We start from the raw sequence: 16,544 nt of genomic DNA, 5'->3' as shown, positions 1-16,544 counted from the left end.
CCGAGAGTACTACACAGACTCTCAAGAAAGAAAAGAAGAGGGGCTGGCCCTCTTTTCCCTTGAGAATTGGTGTCTTTACTCTGCATGATCTCAAGCATACAGAAAAGGAAGCTACAAAGATGCAATCTTTAGCCCTGGCCACTATCCCAAATAGACTCTATGATCCAAAGAAAACTGCTTACACTGCATTAGAACAGGCCAAATTGACAAAAGTTGACCATCAAGAGGATATGTTTGATGACCTGTTCGTTGCCTCCGAAACAATAGGTCATGCTAAAGAACTCGCTAGGATGAAATATAATGATGAGGGGTTAACCGAGTTCAATAAGCTTAGAGAGCAGAGGTTGCAAACTCTGCCTCTAGATTTACTGGCAACAACCCCGGCGACTTCTTCAAGCGAGCCTGGTCGGCAACAGACGAGCCAACCCCCTGTTACAACAAAAGATCAAAAGAAGCAACAGGAAGAAAGGCAAAAGAAGCTGCAGGCAGAAAAAGGAACAGGAAGAAAAACATAGGAGAGAACAAGAGGAGCAGCAGAGGAAAGAGCAGGAAAAAGAACGGAGCGAGTCCCAAACCGAAAAGCAGAAACAAACCACCATTGATCCCGAATTGCTCCAACAGTGGAAGCAATTTGCCTCTATTATTAGTGAAAAGGAAGGTTCCAAAGAAACGGACACCTCCAAAACAAATGACACACCAGACATCACTTCTCCTCAGGTTCTGAGCGGAACCAGCGGCCCACCCATTTCTAAAGAAGTTGAGGTAATTCCTAAAGACCCTTCCGATCAAATCGTTCTCCAGGTGGAAGATATTCCTCCCCTGGATGTTTTTTACAGCCCAAAGCACAGAGCAGTTGTAAAGCGATCAAGGAAAAGACGAAGGATTGATCAACCTTCTATCTTTCCAGAGCAAATAGTCACGGGTAATGTAGTATGGAAGGAAGAATTGGACCCCTCCGATGACCTAACAAAGCTGTCACAGTATGCAGGAGCTTATTCTGCAGCGACTATTGATAAGGCATCGGAGGTAAGTCTTCTGTTGAAGACTAAGGACCAGGAAATTGTTGCACTACAGGCAGAAGTGACCGAGGTAAAGCAGAAGGCGGCGCAAGCGGAAGAAGAGTTGCTGATACAACAGCAATCAAACAATTCATTAACCCAGCAATTGCAAATAGAGAGGCAGAGGATCGACCAAAGCGCGATCCAGAAACAAAAAGAATTATCGGAGGCATTGGCACAGTTGAGAACAGCGAATGAGCTAATGATGAAAACGAAGGACGAGCAAATAGCTCAATTGTTAACACAGCTCGAAGACATAAAGGGCACCCAAAAAGTGGAGGATTTCAGAGCCGAGGCATCTCAAATAAACAATGCATTAATATCTCAGATTAGGCTCCTATGCCAACAACTCACTGAGGCAGAACCATTGTGCGAGCTAACTACATCAGTATGTCAGCAGGTAGAGAAAGCCAGGAATGAGTTAGATCAAGCTGAAGAAACCATAGTCGCATATCTCGATTGGCAAGATTCTGATGTGGGAAAGGCAGCGAATTTGCCCAGAATCCAAGAAGCATACAAGGACATACTCTTTACAGAATGGCACACTCAAGTATTGAAAGCAGAAAGGGCGGCTTCGAGGTGTAAATTAACTGCCAGCAATATGGTTGATCTGGTCAATAACACACTCTACTTGGCAAACATGATCTCCCAGTGTACACCTGGAAGCATAACAACAGCAAATATGATTGAGCAATCAAGTTATCCTGACTTGGAGGAGAAGGGAAGGTTAATCGCTGGAGTTAATACTTTGACTTCCGAGGCATATTGGCTCTTTCTGATCAAGCCACACACACAAAGGTCGGCCCTCAAGTGTTTAACTGATGCTCTCGGATGCCTAATTCCCGATATTCAAGATGCCACATACGCTGCTCAGCTCAGTTCGCGCCTCAACAAACCGCCTGAAGTAGAACCAATGCTAGCGATATGTCAGCTCAGGTTTAAAGGCAAAGAACCTACCTGATGAATCACTGCCGCCGATTGCCAGATCGCCAAGGAAGATGGGAGAAATATTTATTGATGCCAACTTAATAGCATTTCAGTTTCTTAGATATTTAGATTAGTTTAGTATTTATAGACCCTTTCGTTGTTTTGGAAAGGGTCGTAAAATTTTGTAACAGACTTAAAGATTGAAGTTTGCACTACTGTGCTTCAATCGATATTCTTTTATGAAACTCGACCAATCGTTCTTAATTTGATAAGGAAGCTTTTTCAATGCAATTGTGCACTATTGTCTTTGTATGGAAGTGTTTCTGCGTTAGAGGAGGAACTACAAGTAGCGATTGATATCGGGAGTGCCCATACAACTCATATGGTATTTCTATCTATGTTTGAATCCATTCCTGTTATGTTAATTGTTATTTGGTTATCTTTGCTATTGTTGATCGCATGTATATGTTTTAACAGCAATTCCATATTCATTCCACTATTGGATGTTTATAGTATGCTTTCCTTTCAATTATGCATGTATCAGTGATATAATAACAAGTGTAGTAATATCGCTTAATCGCTGTGTTTAACTATTTAGGCATAGCAATCATGAAATGAATTAATATCTGCGTCTGATAGATAGAGTCATCTATATGCCTGTCTTTAGACTTGGACCATCAAACGCTACACTTCAAAGCTAAATAGATTCCCGGGATAGGTTACAGTTCTCTTTTATTTCTGTCAATAGATTTAGTTATTCGCCCATCGCTAGCTTAGTTTTATCATTCACCCATCCCGATTCATTTATCTTTCTGGGAAACTGGTCCCATTACCCCCAGTCGGAGCCACTATTCCAAACGGAAAAGGAGCTGTATCAAGGTCCGGACTGGGTGGTTATCCTTGATGTTGTTGCAACGATTTTCAAGGCATCAACAGGGCTGTAGACCTTCCTCTACCACCTTGATTTCCCCTTCTGTGGAAGGTTTCCCTATTTATGGCAGATTGTTTCCTCATGAGTTTTTCTTCGGCTTTCAATACCATCTGATAAGCCTCTTCTACTATTTTAGGAGACAGTACACTTATCTCATCTTGGATCTCCATTCTGAGTCCATTTATATATCTTGTAACCTTCTCATCTATATCTTGGATTTGTCCTGCTCTTATACTCACTTTGTAGAATTCCTATGTTTATTCTTTTATTGTCATAGACCTCTGTCTAAGGTTCTGCATCTGTCTAAACAATGTCTGTTGATAATCACTTGGTAAAAACTTTCTTTTTAGTTTTACCACCATTCTATTCCAATTCTTGATTGGTTGTTTACCAAGTCTTCTTCTTTCTACCTGCACTCCATCCCACCAAAGTACTGCATGTCCTTTCAATTTGGTGACAACAAAATTCACTTTTCTTCCTTCTTTTGTTTCTTCGTAATCAAAGAATTTCTCCATATCATTTATCCAGTCTATCAATTCCTCGGGGCTTAAGCTTCCTGTATATATTGAAACTTCAAGCCTAGGTTTAGATGTGGATCTCAATACTGATTTAAAGAATCTCATCTCAGGAGTTACATCTGCAAGTTCCTCTTCTTCTGCAGCTTCAGCTTCAGTTTCACTGACATCTCCAGCATCTGCATCTCTTCCAATTTCCACAGCTTCTAATCTAGACTGCATCTATTGCATAGCTTCCAACACTTCGGTGTTTGCAATTGGTCTTCCTCTTCTTCGAGCACCAGCTCTTCCTCCAACTCTAAAAGCCATGTTATTTTTCTTTTTCTGATCCTTGAGATCCTGTTCAATGTTAGTAAGCTTCTATGATACCACAAATGGTGGCCTGGGTGCAAGCATAATGGATAATCGTTCAAATCCAGATACGATTGCTACCAGTTCAGGTGGGAGTTCCTCCTCAATTTCTTTAGGAGTTCCAGTCATCAACCTCCAAACATGGATATTCTGCTGTTTTAGAAGAACTTCTTAATTTTACCAGAATATGACAAAACCTTTAATTTTTGCGGAATCAAAAGGAACTTAAACTTTGGGTTTATTTTCTATTGTGTTTGCCTTTTCTATAAACATTAACAGGTTAACTCTCTGTCGTTGATCTTACCTTTCAATACGACTGTTGTTGATTCTCTCGATCAACAAAACTAATCGGAAATCCTCCATCGTTGACCAACACGCCATTTGATCTGATGGTTAATAACGATATCAGGTGGACCACTTACACGATGGTTACCTACCCAATAAAGCGGTTTTCTCACTCCACCCGAGTGCTATGTGTCGAGCGTTAAGGGTAATCGTTCGGAATCGGGATATTACCACTTACCACCTTTTACTCACCTGATAAACAACTTCGCCCTCGTGAAACCACCTTCTCGGTGATTAACTTCCGTGCTTATCCACTGCGCAAAGAACGTTAGATCGACCAGGCTATCGATCGGATGGCTCTCACTCTTCTTCGACTTTTGGTCCGATTTTGTCAGACTTCCCTCGGTTTCACTATGATTTTAGTGCTTCCGCCAGATTTAGTTCTACTCTATGTAATTCGAAGCATCGCTAATTAAAGCTCCGTGATTCGAGACACATTCGATTTAGCATAATACACACTGAAAGAGAAATTTAAACACGATCACACCAGATCATATAGAACTCAAATTTACAGACCAAACTGGAATTCAATAATACACAGGGATATTTCGAAGGAATTCAACCTCCGGGATTGACCAATTATACAAGAATAAACAAAGATACAGAGAATTTCAAGCTCTGAAATCAAAATCCTCTTTTCTTTATTTTTTATCAAATCCTAAGGGTCCAAATCCTTGTACAATTGTTCAAAACTTACATAAATACTCTACATCCAGCAATTCGATCCTCGGCCTATGGATTGAATCTATCTAATCCTAGATAATTACCTAATCTGCTTGATGTTCTCCTTAAGAAACTCAATTGAGTCTGAACTACTTGAATTAATTACAAAATCACTCATCCCTAAATTATAGCTCAAATCCTATCTAGAAAACTTTGAAATTGACAGCTAAAGGATCCCACTCATTTGCTTGTAAAGTTTTTTTGTATTTTTGGAATAAATTCAAAGCCTTTTGTCTTCAAGCCTCATGCTCCTGCATCACCTTCCTACTAAAGCTCTTAAAATTGTTGAATGTGTTTAGATGTCGTTTGGATCATTGGATGTCTAATGTGCATTAAGGGCATTTCAGCCCTAGATTTATATGTGCCATATTCCATCATGTTGGTTCCATTTATAGGTACATGTCGGTTTTCATTGTGGGTAGTTCTCCTATTTTATAGGAGCTAGATTTTTAGGGCCTGCATGTCAAACATAGCTACATGGTATTGATCCATTCATGTAATATACCCAATAACTTCTGTGCATTTTGAGGATGTGGTACTTCAGTTTACCACCCAAATTTACACAAAAAATGAACCCAAATTTACACAAATTTATGAAGTAACTGAACTAAATAATTCACACAAAAGGTGAACCCAAATTCACACAAAAAATGAACCCAAATTCACACAAATTTACGAAGTAACTGAACTGAACTGAATTATTTCTGTTATTAACTATTTACTATTGACATGCATGAAACTATAGATTTATGCAACCTAAATACACACAACCATTCCATTAATCACGAATCCATAAATCACAAATGCGGCTAACACAAGCAGTTAGAGAGGCAACCTAAAAATTAATTCAGCAATGAAATAAACCATAAAAAATTAGTAATAATTCAATACAATTCATATATACATTTAGGAATACTTATCTATCTGGAATTGTTCAACAATTAGTTGCAGAAGAGGGAAGTAAGATCACAACCATATAACCAAAGATCAATCACAGTTCATATTTTACTCGATCACTCGCTTCATCATTGACATTAGCACTATTTCACTTGATCACAGGATCCATTGTTAGTAAGATATTTGTTTGACAATAGACCACACATAAGGGTATGCAGGCATATTGTCTTACTGTCCATAAGCATACCTGAAATATAATCTCTTCATGAGTATAATTGATGGCCTTTACTATATTGGAGCTAAGCAGTTGCTAAATTGAAGATTAATTTTTGCAAAGGATAGTGAGTAATTTCACTGCCTTTTTTTTATATAAATATTCCTCCTAGACCTGTTCCTGATATAATCTCTTCATGAGTATAATTGATGGCCTTTATTATATTGGAGCTAAGCAGTTGCTAAATTGAAGATTAATTTTTGCAAAGGATAGTGAGTAATTTCACTGTCTTTTTTTTTTTTATAAACCTTCCTCCCAGACCTGTAGTTGTTCCTGGATGATAGGTGCAGACAAAAAAACATGATGCACTTCTTGTCTTCACATTATTTTTTGTCAAGTCTATGCTTCAAACAAGACATGATAGCTCTTTTGACGATACAAAAAAAACACTTAATACTTGGTGAATAATCTGAAGAAGTGCCTTGGTGGTGCTGTGCACAAACTTATGGACAAGAAAAAGAAAGTGAAAGAGAGTTGTAAAATTGGTTAGAACATAGATTTGCTACTGATCACTAGATCCATAACTAATGATCCCATAGTGTTTGGTTTTTAATTCCTTTTTTGGTGTGGTGACAACTTTATATGACTGTACAGATGTTTGTTTTTGTTAGAGTATCTGTTGAAAAGTAGATGCTCTCTTACATTCTACCTTGTCTATTATGTATTGATGGAGTTCAGTTTCATTAGTTGTGACCAAAGAACTGTGTCAGGCATGTATATAAGGATTCTTGTATCACTATTTATAAACTGAACATTGTCCTTAAACAAGCAAAGTAGATCCTTAATTCTACATGTTTGCATCTCAGGAAACTTCCAATCCTAATAAATGAGGTGAAATTTAAGTGTTTCTAGAATCCAAATCTTAGTTTTTGTGAATTCACTCATATATGGTATTGGAAAAGCGAAGTGAAATTTAATTATTTCCGAATCTTAAGTTCTGTGAATTCACTCATATTTGGTGCTCGAATCTTTTGAGCAAACAGGAAGAATTTCATTTAGTTGCATTTAAATTTTCCAAAAATAATACTAAATTTCTCCCTGACTAAAATTCTCCCTGAAATGACTTTGGGATTGAAACTTTTGTAAATATTTTTAGGGAAACAACCCAAAATACTTTTTCTAAATTAGAGTTTTATAAAACTAGGTACTAAAAAAGTCTTCTATTTTCTGCTGCAAATGTCTGATAGAGTCTGCCCAGAAACTGATTTAAAAATTACGTAGATGCACTAGACGGACTAAATAATTTTGAATGAATAATCACTTAACATAAATGATATATTGGGTTGCATAAATATATAACTTAGAAGCATGAATTGAAGAATAAATCTCAATGAGATTGACATATTCTTAATTGAGTTGAATGAGGCTAGGAATAACTTTGACTAGAGGGTGTTGAAAATGGCATAATTTTGTTCTGGTTGGATAGATTTAGAACTAAAAATCAGCAGTTTTCTTGCTTGCATAACTTGGGAAGATTTTTGTATCTCAAGTCTCAACCTTATTGAATAGTATGATTTATGCCTTGCAATGTTGAGATATGTTGTGATACCACTTGCTAGTAACCTAAACACTTTGGATGAAAATTTAGTTGTGAATTTTACTTGCAAAAGATATAAGTGAAAATATAGATTAATTGTCCCTTGTGTAGAATTTCCTTGAAATTCTGCTACTGCTTGAATGAATAAATATGAAACTAATTGTTGCACCAAGACAAAAAATATCTCTACCAATTTGTAGTGGAATAGAACAAAAATAAAACACAGTCACACTATAGCAAAAAAAACAAAATTTTCTAGGGAAACCAACTGGGAAAACCCTCTGCTAGCTGTAGAAATTTAAAATACTATACATATTAGACTTTGAGACACCTTCTTCAAGACCAGGTTCATCGATGCTTATTGCTTTCCATATTCATTTTCATAAGCATTAGGGTTGTTTTCTGTCAAATCAGAGTAGCTAGAAAGTGTCTCTTTGATTTTAGAAAGAAGATCAGGATCAACTTCATCCAAGAATCCCCTAGAAGGCTCATCAGTAGCAAGAAGAAAGGTCTTTTTTTATTTTATTTCATCACATGCATCCATCATAATCACTGATTTGTCTTCATTTCTTTCACAATCATGTTCAATGTTAGATGCAAAAGGTAGTTTAGTATGATATAATCCTTAGGTAACCAACCTCAAACATATTGTTGGTTAATTTATGTTGTTTGAAGTTTATTGGGTTTGATTTTTATCATGAAACTACTAGAAGCATACTAGCATGGGTGAATTGATTATCTTGATAACAATGTTATGGTTTGATCTAGTCCTTGAAAGGAACTTATAGTTGATGGTCAAAATTTCACATTCCTTTCATTTTTTTATCTTCAAATATAACAAATATCTTTATGTTATAGCCTCTAGCTAGATATATACAGTAACTGCCACTCAGAAGTTGGATGCCATCATTTTGGAGCTCGAGCTTACTCAACTTACCTTTGTTTGAGTTGAAAATGTTATTAGATCTCATATATCGTCTATTGCAGAGCATGAATCCAATTTAACTTTGTTTCAGTTAAAATTGTAATTAGATCTTCCTATATCATCTTTGGTAGAGAATGAATCCAATTTCTCATAGTCCATTTGCTTGAGGTATAACAAAGCTACTTTAATTAATTAAACTTACTTTTCATATTCTATTTGCTGATTGTGATTCTGCATGCCACATCTGCATTGAAAAAGGGGCATATTTAATGAAGTGTGGAAGGAGAGGGAAGCTTCAGTTATGTCCTTTCAAACTTTCAAAGGTATGTAATAAAATTTAAAAAAAATTCTCCACAGAATGTTGTGATTTAACTTTTTCTTTTGATAATGGATTATTTATGTGATCTCCCCTCTCTTACACACAACCAGAGTCCATACATACATGGTTTTTTGGGATATGTGGACAATGGATAGATTTATTCTAGCCATTTATCTAGAAATTTACACTATAGAAGATCAAGCATTTACAGTTGAATATATCCTTGCCACTAAATTAAATTTGAAGAGTCAGACTCCTATTTTTCAGGCATATATATCACTTTTAAATCAATTTATTGCTGACTCTTTATAGAACTTCCATGGGAGGGAAAAGAGTGATCACTACCATTTCTTAATCTTTTTGCAAACCAAGTAAAGATTCCAAATGTGTATAAATTAGTGGCTCCTTGGAGAATCCCAAGTGTGGCACCATTGTAGCAACAAGAAATTCGTTTATTTGAGTTCTTCATTAGTGCATTGATATTATATTGTTATTCCATATAATACCACAACAATGTATGATCAAATTACAGTTAAGCCTGTCATAATATTTTGAATTGCCCTCTTTTAGAGGGAAACTAGAGTGTGTGTCAAGCTTGCACGTCACAATTGTATCATGCAATGTTTACCTGGGACAAGTTTTGTGGACCTAAGCAGCAAGATACCTATTGGAATTCAAGAGGCAACAATACTAAAAAGTGGGAAAGAGGTTTCACAGTTAACCTAGCTTTCACATTATGGTTGGAGTCAGTTTGTTGGCAAGGTGCTGGATACCCCAAATTACTTTTTATGACTGAGTGAAAGATTGAATCCTTCAACATATTCCTCACTCAATTGTCATTAAGTGATGGGTTTTATTAGACATGCTTCACACCTATAAACTTTACTAGAGTTGTTCTTGAGTATTTGGAGGTGGTTAGCTTTTGAAAGAACACACGTACAAGAAGAGGAGAAATAATATGCCCGGCTAATTTGAAGTTATCTGCCTGTGAATAGGGTGTTCCCATTCATAAACCTGACAAATTGCTCTACTTATTTCTAGTGAACAACTTTGGGACTTGCCATGAATCGTGAGACAATTCCAACCCCATAACTATAAATTTCTTATTTAAATCTATACCTAGTAGATTAGAATCTACACAAGGAGAAATCCATTCTTGTTTTGAAAGAACCTGCAATTGACTTGTACCATGTTATTTAATCTTTTCTGTATTTATTTGCATCCTTGGTCTGTGACATAAAGATGCGACAGGCTACCTTGCATTTTCTATACTAACACTCCTAAAAAATAATAAAGTATGCCCAAATCTATCATTTCAAATGATCTATGTAGCTCACCTTTTGGTTTTTCAATTATCGAAGTTGTTACCTATATTGATGATATCTTCTACAATTGATACCACTGTGATAATATATGTTATAGTTTTATCCATGTTTCTCTAAAGGTGTTTCTCCTTCAGTAGAGCAGCAATACACTGCAATTTCCATTTAGAGGAGAAGTGTACCCAGTAGCAACCTTGGCCTGTGTGTAGATGGGTTGAATGCACATTAGACTCTATCTGTTGTTTTGAAGGTATTTCTCCTTCAACAATACTTCATCTCAGTAGATCCTTTCGGTCTGCACCTTTAGTAGATGCATGCAACCTTGGGATACATGTTGTAGATTATAGTTTTCCTATGAGGTTGTAGCAACGATGAAAGAAGTGCATCAGTTTTAGACATCTTGTGGTTGTTGTATGAAAGCAAGTTTGTTTAGTGTTTCCCAAATTTAGATACATACATATTTAGTATACTTTTATAGTTTGACTTAGATGCTCACTTTTCTTAATTTAGGTGTTTTTCTTAGTTCTGTTATATGCACAGATTTATCTTTAATAAAAGTGCATAGTAGAGAAGGGTTCTATATTTTGAGAAGGTGACACACTTCTAGGTAGGAGGTACTCTATTCTAGGAATAGTTTTCCATGTAGGTTAGGTGCTTTATCCAAGAATCCAAAGAGGCACTATTGTAGCAATAAGAAATTCATTTATTTTGAGTTCTTCATTAGCGCATTGATAGTATATTGTTTATTCCATGCAATATCTCAATAGTGTATGATCAAATTACAGTTAAGATTGCATAATATTTTGACTTACCCTCTTTTAGAGGGAAAATAGAGTGCGTGTCAAGCTTGCATGTCACAATTGCGTCATGCAGAGTTTACCTGGCTTGAGTTTTTTGGATCTAAGCAGCCAGATACCTATTGGAATTCAAGAGGGAACAATACTATAAAGTGGGAAAGAGGTTTCGCAGTTAACCTGCCTTTCACATTATGGTTGGAGTCGGTTTGTTGGTAAGATGCTGGATATCCCAACTTTCTTTTTATGACTAAGTGTAAGATTGAATCCTTCGATATATTCCTCGCTCAATTTTCATTAAGAGATGGGTTTTCTTAGAAGTGCTTTACATCTATAAACTTTACCAAAGTTGTTATGGAGTCTTTGTATGTGGTTATCTTTTCAAAGAACATGCGTACAAGAAGACGAGAAATAATATGCCCGACTAATTTCAAGTTATCTTCTTGCGAATAGGATGTTCCCTTCCATAAACCCGACGACTCGCTCTACTTCTTTCTAGTGAACAAATTTGGGACTTTTCATGAATTGTGAGACAATTTCAACCCCATAACTATCAATTTCTTATTTAAACTTATACCCACTAGATTAGAACCCGCACAAGGAGAATTCCATTCTCGTTTCAAAAGAACCTGCAATTGACTTATACCATGCTATTTAATATTTTATGTATTTCTTCGCATCCTTGGCCCATGACATAAAGACGCAACAGGCTACCTTGCATTTTCTATACTAACACTCCTAAACAATAATAAAGTAATCCCAAATCCGTCATTTCAAATGATCTATGCATCTCAACTTTTGGTTTTTCAATTATCAAAGTTTTTACCTATATTGATGAGATCATCGACAACTGAGGCCATAGTCACAATATCTGTTAGAGTTTTACCCGTATTGCACTAAAGGTGTTTTTTCTTCAACAACATTACAATACATTGAAGTTTCCATTTAGCAGAGAAGTGTACCCAGTAGCAGCCTTGGTTTGTGTGCAAATGGGTTGAATTCAGAGTAGACTTTATCTATTATTTTGAAGGCATTTCTCCTTCAATAATACTTCATCTCAGCAGATCCTTTCAATCTACACCTTCAGTAGATGCATACAGCCTTGGGGTACATGGTATAGATTCCAGTTTTGCTGTGAGGGTATAACAATGATGAAATAATTGCATCGATTTTAGGCATATTATTGTTTTTGTATGAAAGCATGCTTGTCTAGTGTTTCCCAAACTTATATAGAGCCATATTTATTATACTTTTATAGTTTGACTTAGATGCTCAATTTTCTTAATTTAGGTGTTTTTCTTAGTACTATTTTATGCATAGATTTATCTTTAAGAAAAGTGCATAGTAGAGAAGGGTTCTATATTTTGAGCGGGGGACACTCTTCTAGGTAGGAGGTACTCTATTCTAGGGAGCTTCTGTCATGCATGTTAGGTGATTTATCCTAGACGAAGTTCCAAGTCCTTGCCTCCTTGACAAAGTCCCTGCCAGAGAAGACACTGGTGGATAGAGTTCCAAGTCCCTACATTTTCCAAAACCCAACCTGAGCCTATCTATTTAGCCTAAAATCCTTTACATTCCAGTCATCTCTTCGCTGTGATTTCATAGAGAGAGCCCTCTATGGTTTGGTAGGGCTAGCTACCAAACTAAAATCTTGGTCTGTGGTTACCTTCGCCAATCTCCTCGTCAACTTGGCACATTATGGAGGATAACAGAGGGCATGACAACTAGGAAGTGCCAAGGTGTTCTAGTGAACGTAAGGTTCCCAAGTCATGGAAAAATGCAATCTTAGTTGTGAGGTCATGAATGCTACGGTGTGTTAGGGAATGCTAGGGCATGCTAAGATGTGCCAGATAATATGAAGACATGTCAAACAAGCTAAGATGTGCCAAGTGCCAAGATGTACAAGGGTTCCAAGTCGTGCCAAGATGTACAAGGGTTCCAAGTCCCCGCCTCCTCTTCTTCCATATGCTATCCACTTATGACATTTCCTTTGCAATATTTGGTGCATTTGATAGTTATAGGTCATTTATAGGTTATAAATGTCTTCAGAGTTTCACTTCTAATTGAGTATTCAACTGAACATATTGATTCTCTTATACATAACTATTTTTCCCTCCACCCAATTTTCATAACTTCAATAACCATTAGGTAGGGACCTATAGCTTCGATGTTGCTTTTCTTGTTTAGTAAAATATTACTGAGACTTTAATTTATTGAAAGTTGTAGAATTTACAATTTATGAAGTTTCAAGGTCTAATTTTTAAAAATATAATTCTTTAAAGGGTGCTAGCTCAATGGAAGAGCACCTGCTTTACAAGTAGGAGGTTGGTGGTTTGATTCCATCGTGCCCTGACATCCATATGGAATGGTGACGATCAATTTTTGGTGACGGAGACTCTTTTGACCATCACGAATGAGCTTTGGTGACATTTTTCAACCCCCACCAAAAATATGAAATGGTGACGGTCAACGAACACCACCATATATATGCATCAATAGTGACAACCCTCAAAGGTCCGTAACCATAAATCGTTGTTGTTGATATGAAATGGTGGCGGTCATTGTCCATCATTATAGTCATTATTCGTGACGGACCTTGAATGTCACCACAACACCTATACTTCTAGCAATGCGGCTTTTGGTGGCAGTCAATGAACGTCACCATATATATGCACCAATAGTGACAACCATTAAAGATCCATCACAATAAATCATTATTGTTCATGTGAAATGGTGATGGTCACTATCCGTCATTATAATCAATATTCGTGACGAACCTTGAATGTCACCATAACACCTATACTTTTGGCGATGCCACCTTTGGTGACATTCAGTTTTTGGTGACCAAGGCTATGGTTTGTCACCATTGCTCATATGTAATGACAACCATTAAATATCCATCACAATAAATCATTATTGTTCATGTGAAATGGTGACGGTCACTATATGTCATTATAATCAACATTTGTGACGAACCTTGAATGTCACCATAACACCTATACTTTTGGCAATGCCACCTTTGGTGACATTCAATTTTTGGTGACTGTGGCTATGGTTTGTCACCATTGCTCATATGCAATGGTGATGGTCGCTATCTGTCATTATAAATCATTATTGTTGACAAGCTTTGAATATCACTACAACACCTATACTTTTGGAGACGCCACCTTTGGTGACGTTCAGTTTTTGGTGACAGAGGCTATGGTCCATCACCATTGCTCATATGAAATGGTGGCGGTCGCTATCCATCATTATAAATCATTATTAGTGATAGACTTTGTACGTCACTACAACACCTATACTTTTGGTGATACTACCTTTGGTGACGAATGCTCTTTTGACTGTCACCAATGAGCTTATGGTGACATTTTTCGCCCCTCACCAATGTCCTTTTTTCTTGTAGTGTGATAGGGTTGTTTTTGTTTTGTAGGCAATAACAATAGTCATTATTTTGTGTATAACTTTTTCATTTAATGATGGATAAATGTGATTCTAATTGAATATGAAATATATTCATGTAGGTATATCTAATAAAAATACTTTTTTGAAAAAAAAAAATTGACAAGTCAAATATACTAGTGAACAAATTAAGAAACTTAGTTTAAGTAGTGCAGATTCAGGAAAAACATTTAGTGTTTTAGGCATAACTTTCTTGTATGATATCAAAATATAGTGATTAAAATATAATTTTAAACTATATTCATAGGAGGATATATCATAGAAACAATTTTAAAATATCTATCCATTTAGGCATCCTAAAACTGACTATACCAACTCTGCCTCGAATTTCCTATTTGACCATAAATTTTTCATTTGATATCCAACTTGGGAAATTAAAGTTGGATTAGAAAATACATTTCAAGGGATATTTTTGGTAGAATTAAAACAAAAATAAAAACATGCATTCCCATATGGTCTCTCAAAACAAGACCATTGAACTATGTCTTGGTAAATTTGTCAAGCCAACATGCTAGAAAAAATTCCCATATCATTCACTTGTAAGGATATGATTTAAAGCACTATACTAGTTTGGAACCAACGATACTTTTGGGTCGAACACTAGAATAAGTTGACTAGGAGCCAGTTATATTCCAGGGCCAAACATCAACTAGGACTGAAATATTGGTCATCTTATATGTCGTTCTTTGTTGACAATTCCTAGCTATAGAACTGTGTTAAAGCATCTATGAATTTGATGTTATTTAATAATGGTTGGTCCAAGGATAAAACCCTTGTTTAAGTAATAACTCTTAGCCTTTTAAAGATGAATCAAAGTGCATATTTCTAGCAGAAACAACATACAATCTCTTTAAAGGCGATGATAGAAGAATAAAGGAAACATTAGATTTATATATATCCAATTTGAATGCTTAATGATCTAATGAGAACATAAAATGTATATCTCATAACTGACATTAATACATACATGAATTGCATAGAAGACAATAATCTATTAACTGCATAGTAATTTAGAACAAACAAACAATTTTCTTAATTAACCTAGTGTTGAACATAACTTTTCCAAGGGAGATCAGGGAGGCTAATCCTTAGCCTAACCTTTCCCAGTTATCCAAACAATATAATATGTATTGATGAACAAGATGATGAAATATTGGAAACAGTCACATGTAAACAAATGCTTCCATAAGCTGAAAATAAAACTCCTTGATTAACTTCGAAATTTTTAGGTATTACAAAAAAAATCTCCAAGCTTTGGTCCAAGAATCAACCCCTTCCCAATCAAATAAAATAATATAGATAGAGTCTTTACACAAAATCCTATCTTCTAAAGATTACAATGAAAAATATTTTTTTCATCCAAAATATAATTTTGATAATATCAAAAAAATTTGACCAAAATAGAAAGTCTTTTGCTTGATTATCTTCAGTTGTCTTTGATTTCTAAATTTCGTTCCAAGATATCTTAATATGTTTTGATTTATCTCCTTAAATCTGGATCTTCCTTGATCTTTTATTGAAATATTTCCTGTCTTTAATAAATTGCCTTTGACTTGAAAAATTAAGATATGAGATCAAGAAGTTGTTCCCATTCTTCTTCTACTAGATAATTTAATGTAACCATTCTTCTATAAGCTTCATCTACCTCAGTATATTTCTAAAAGGTTTGTTTAACTATGAATAAATATCTAATGTCATATCATATAAACAAATCATCATATAAATTTTCAAGGAGATTTTTCTCACTTAAAACTCCTTTTACTCTAGCGAATTTTGATTTATCTAATGCAACTCTTTTTAGTAATCTCTGATATTCATCTTCAATCACTATTTTTCCCTATTCATTTCTAAAGGAAGGTAAACCTTTTTCTTGCAAAGCTAATAATTTATTGTTAAACGTGTCAATTCGTACTTGTATAGAATCACATTTTTCTTGCAATTTTATCATTAAACTCTTCTTGGTAAAAATTGTTGAAATCGTAGCAAGAAAATGCTTCATTTGATTTGTGCCTTAGTCAAATGGATAAATTTGATTTTCCACATAAGCAGGATGAATTGGATTGCAGTTAGCTGGAGTGACATGTATTTGTCTCCTAGTTCAATCAGTAAATTCGAGTTTGTAGGCTAGAAGTAGAGTTGTGCGTGGGTTTATAGCTAAGATCTAGCA

This window comes from Pinus tabuliformis, chromosome Q, assembly GCF_031772625.1.
Source record: "Pinus tabuliformis cultivar Carrire ecotype Pingquan chromosome Q, CPIR1, whole genome shotgun sequence".
NCBI lineage: Eukaryota > Viridiplantae > Streptophyta > Pinopsida > Pinales > Pinaceae > Pinus > Pinus tabuliformis.
The sequence above is the reverse complement of the archived record's forward strand: the minus strand, read 5'-3'. Positions refer to the sequence as shown.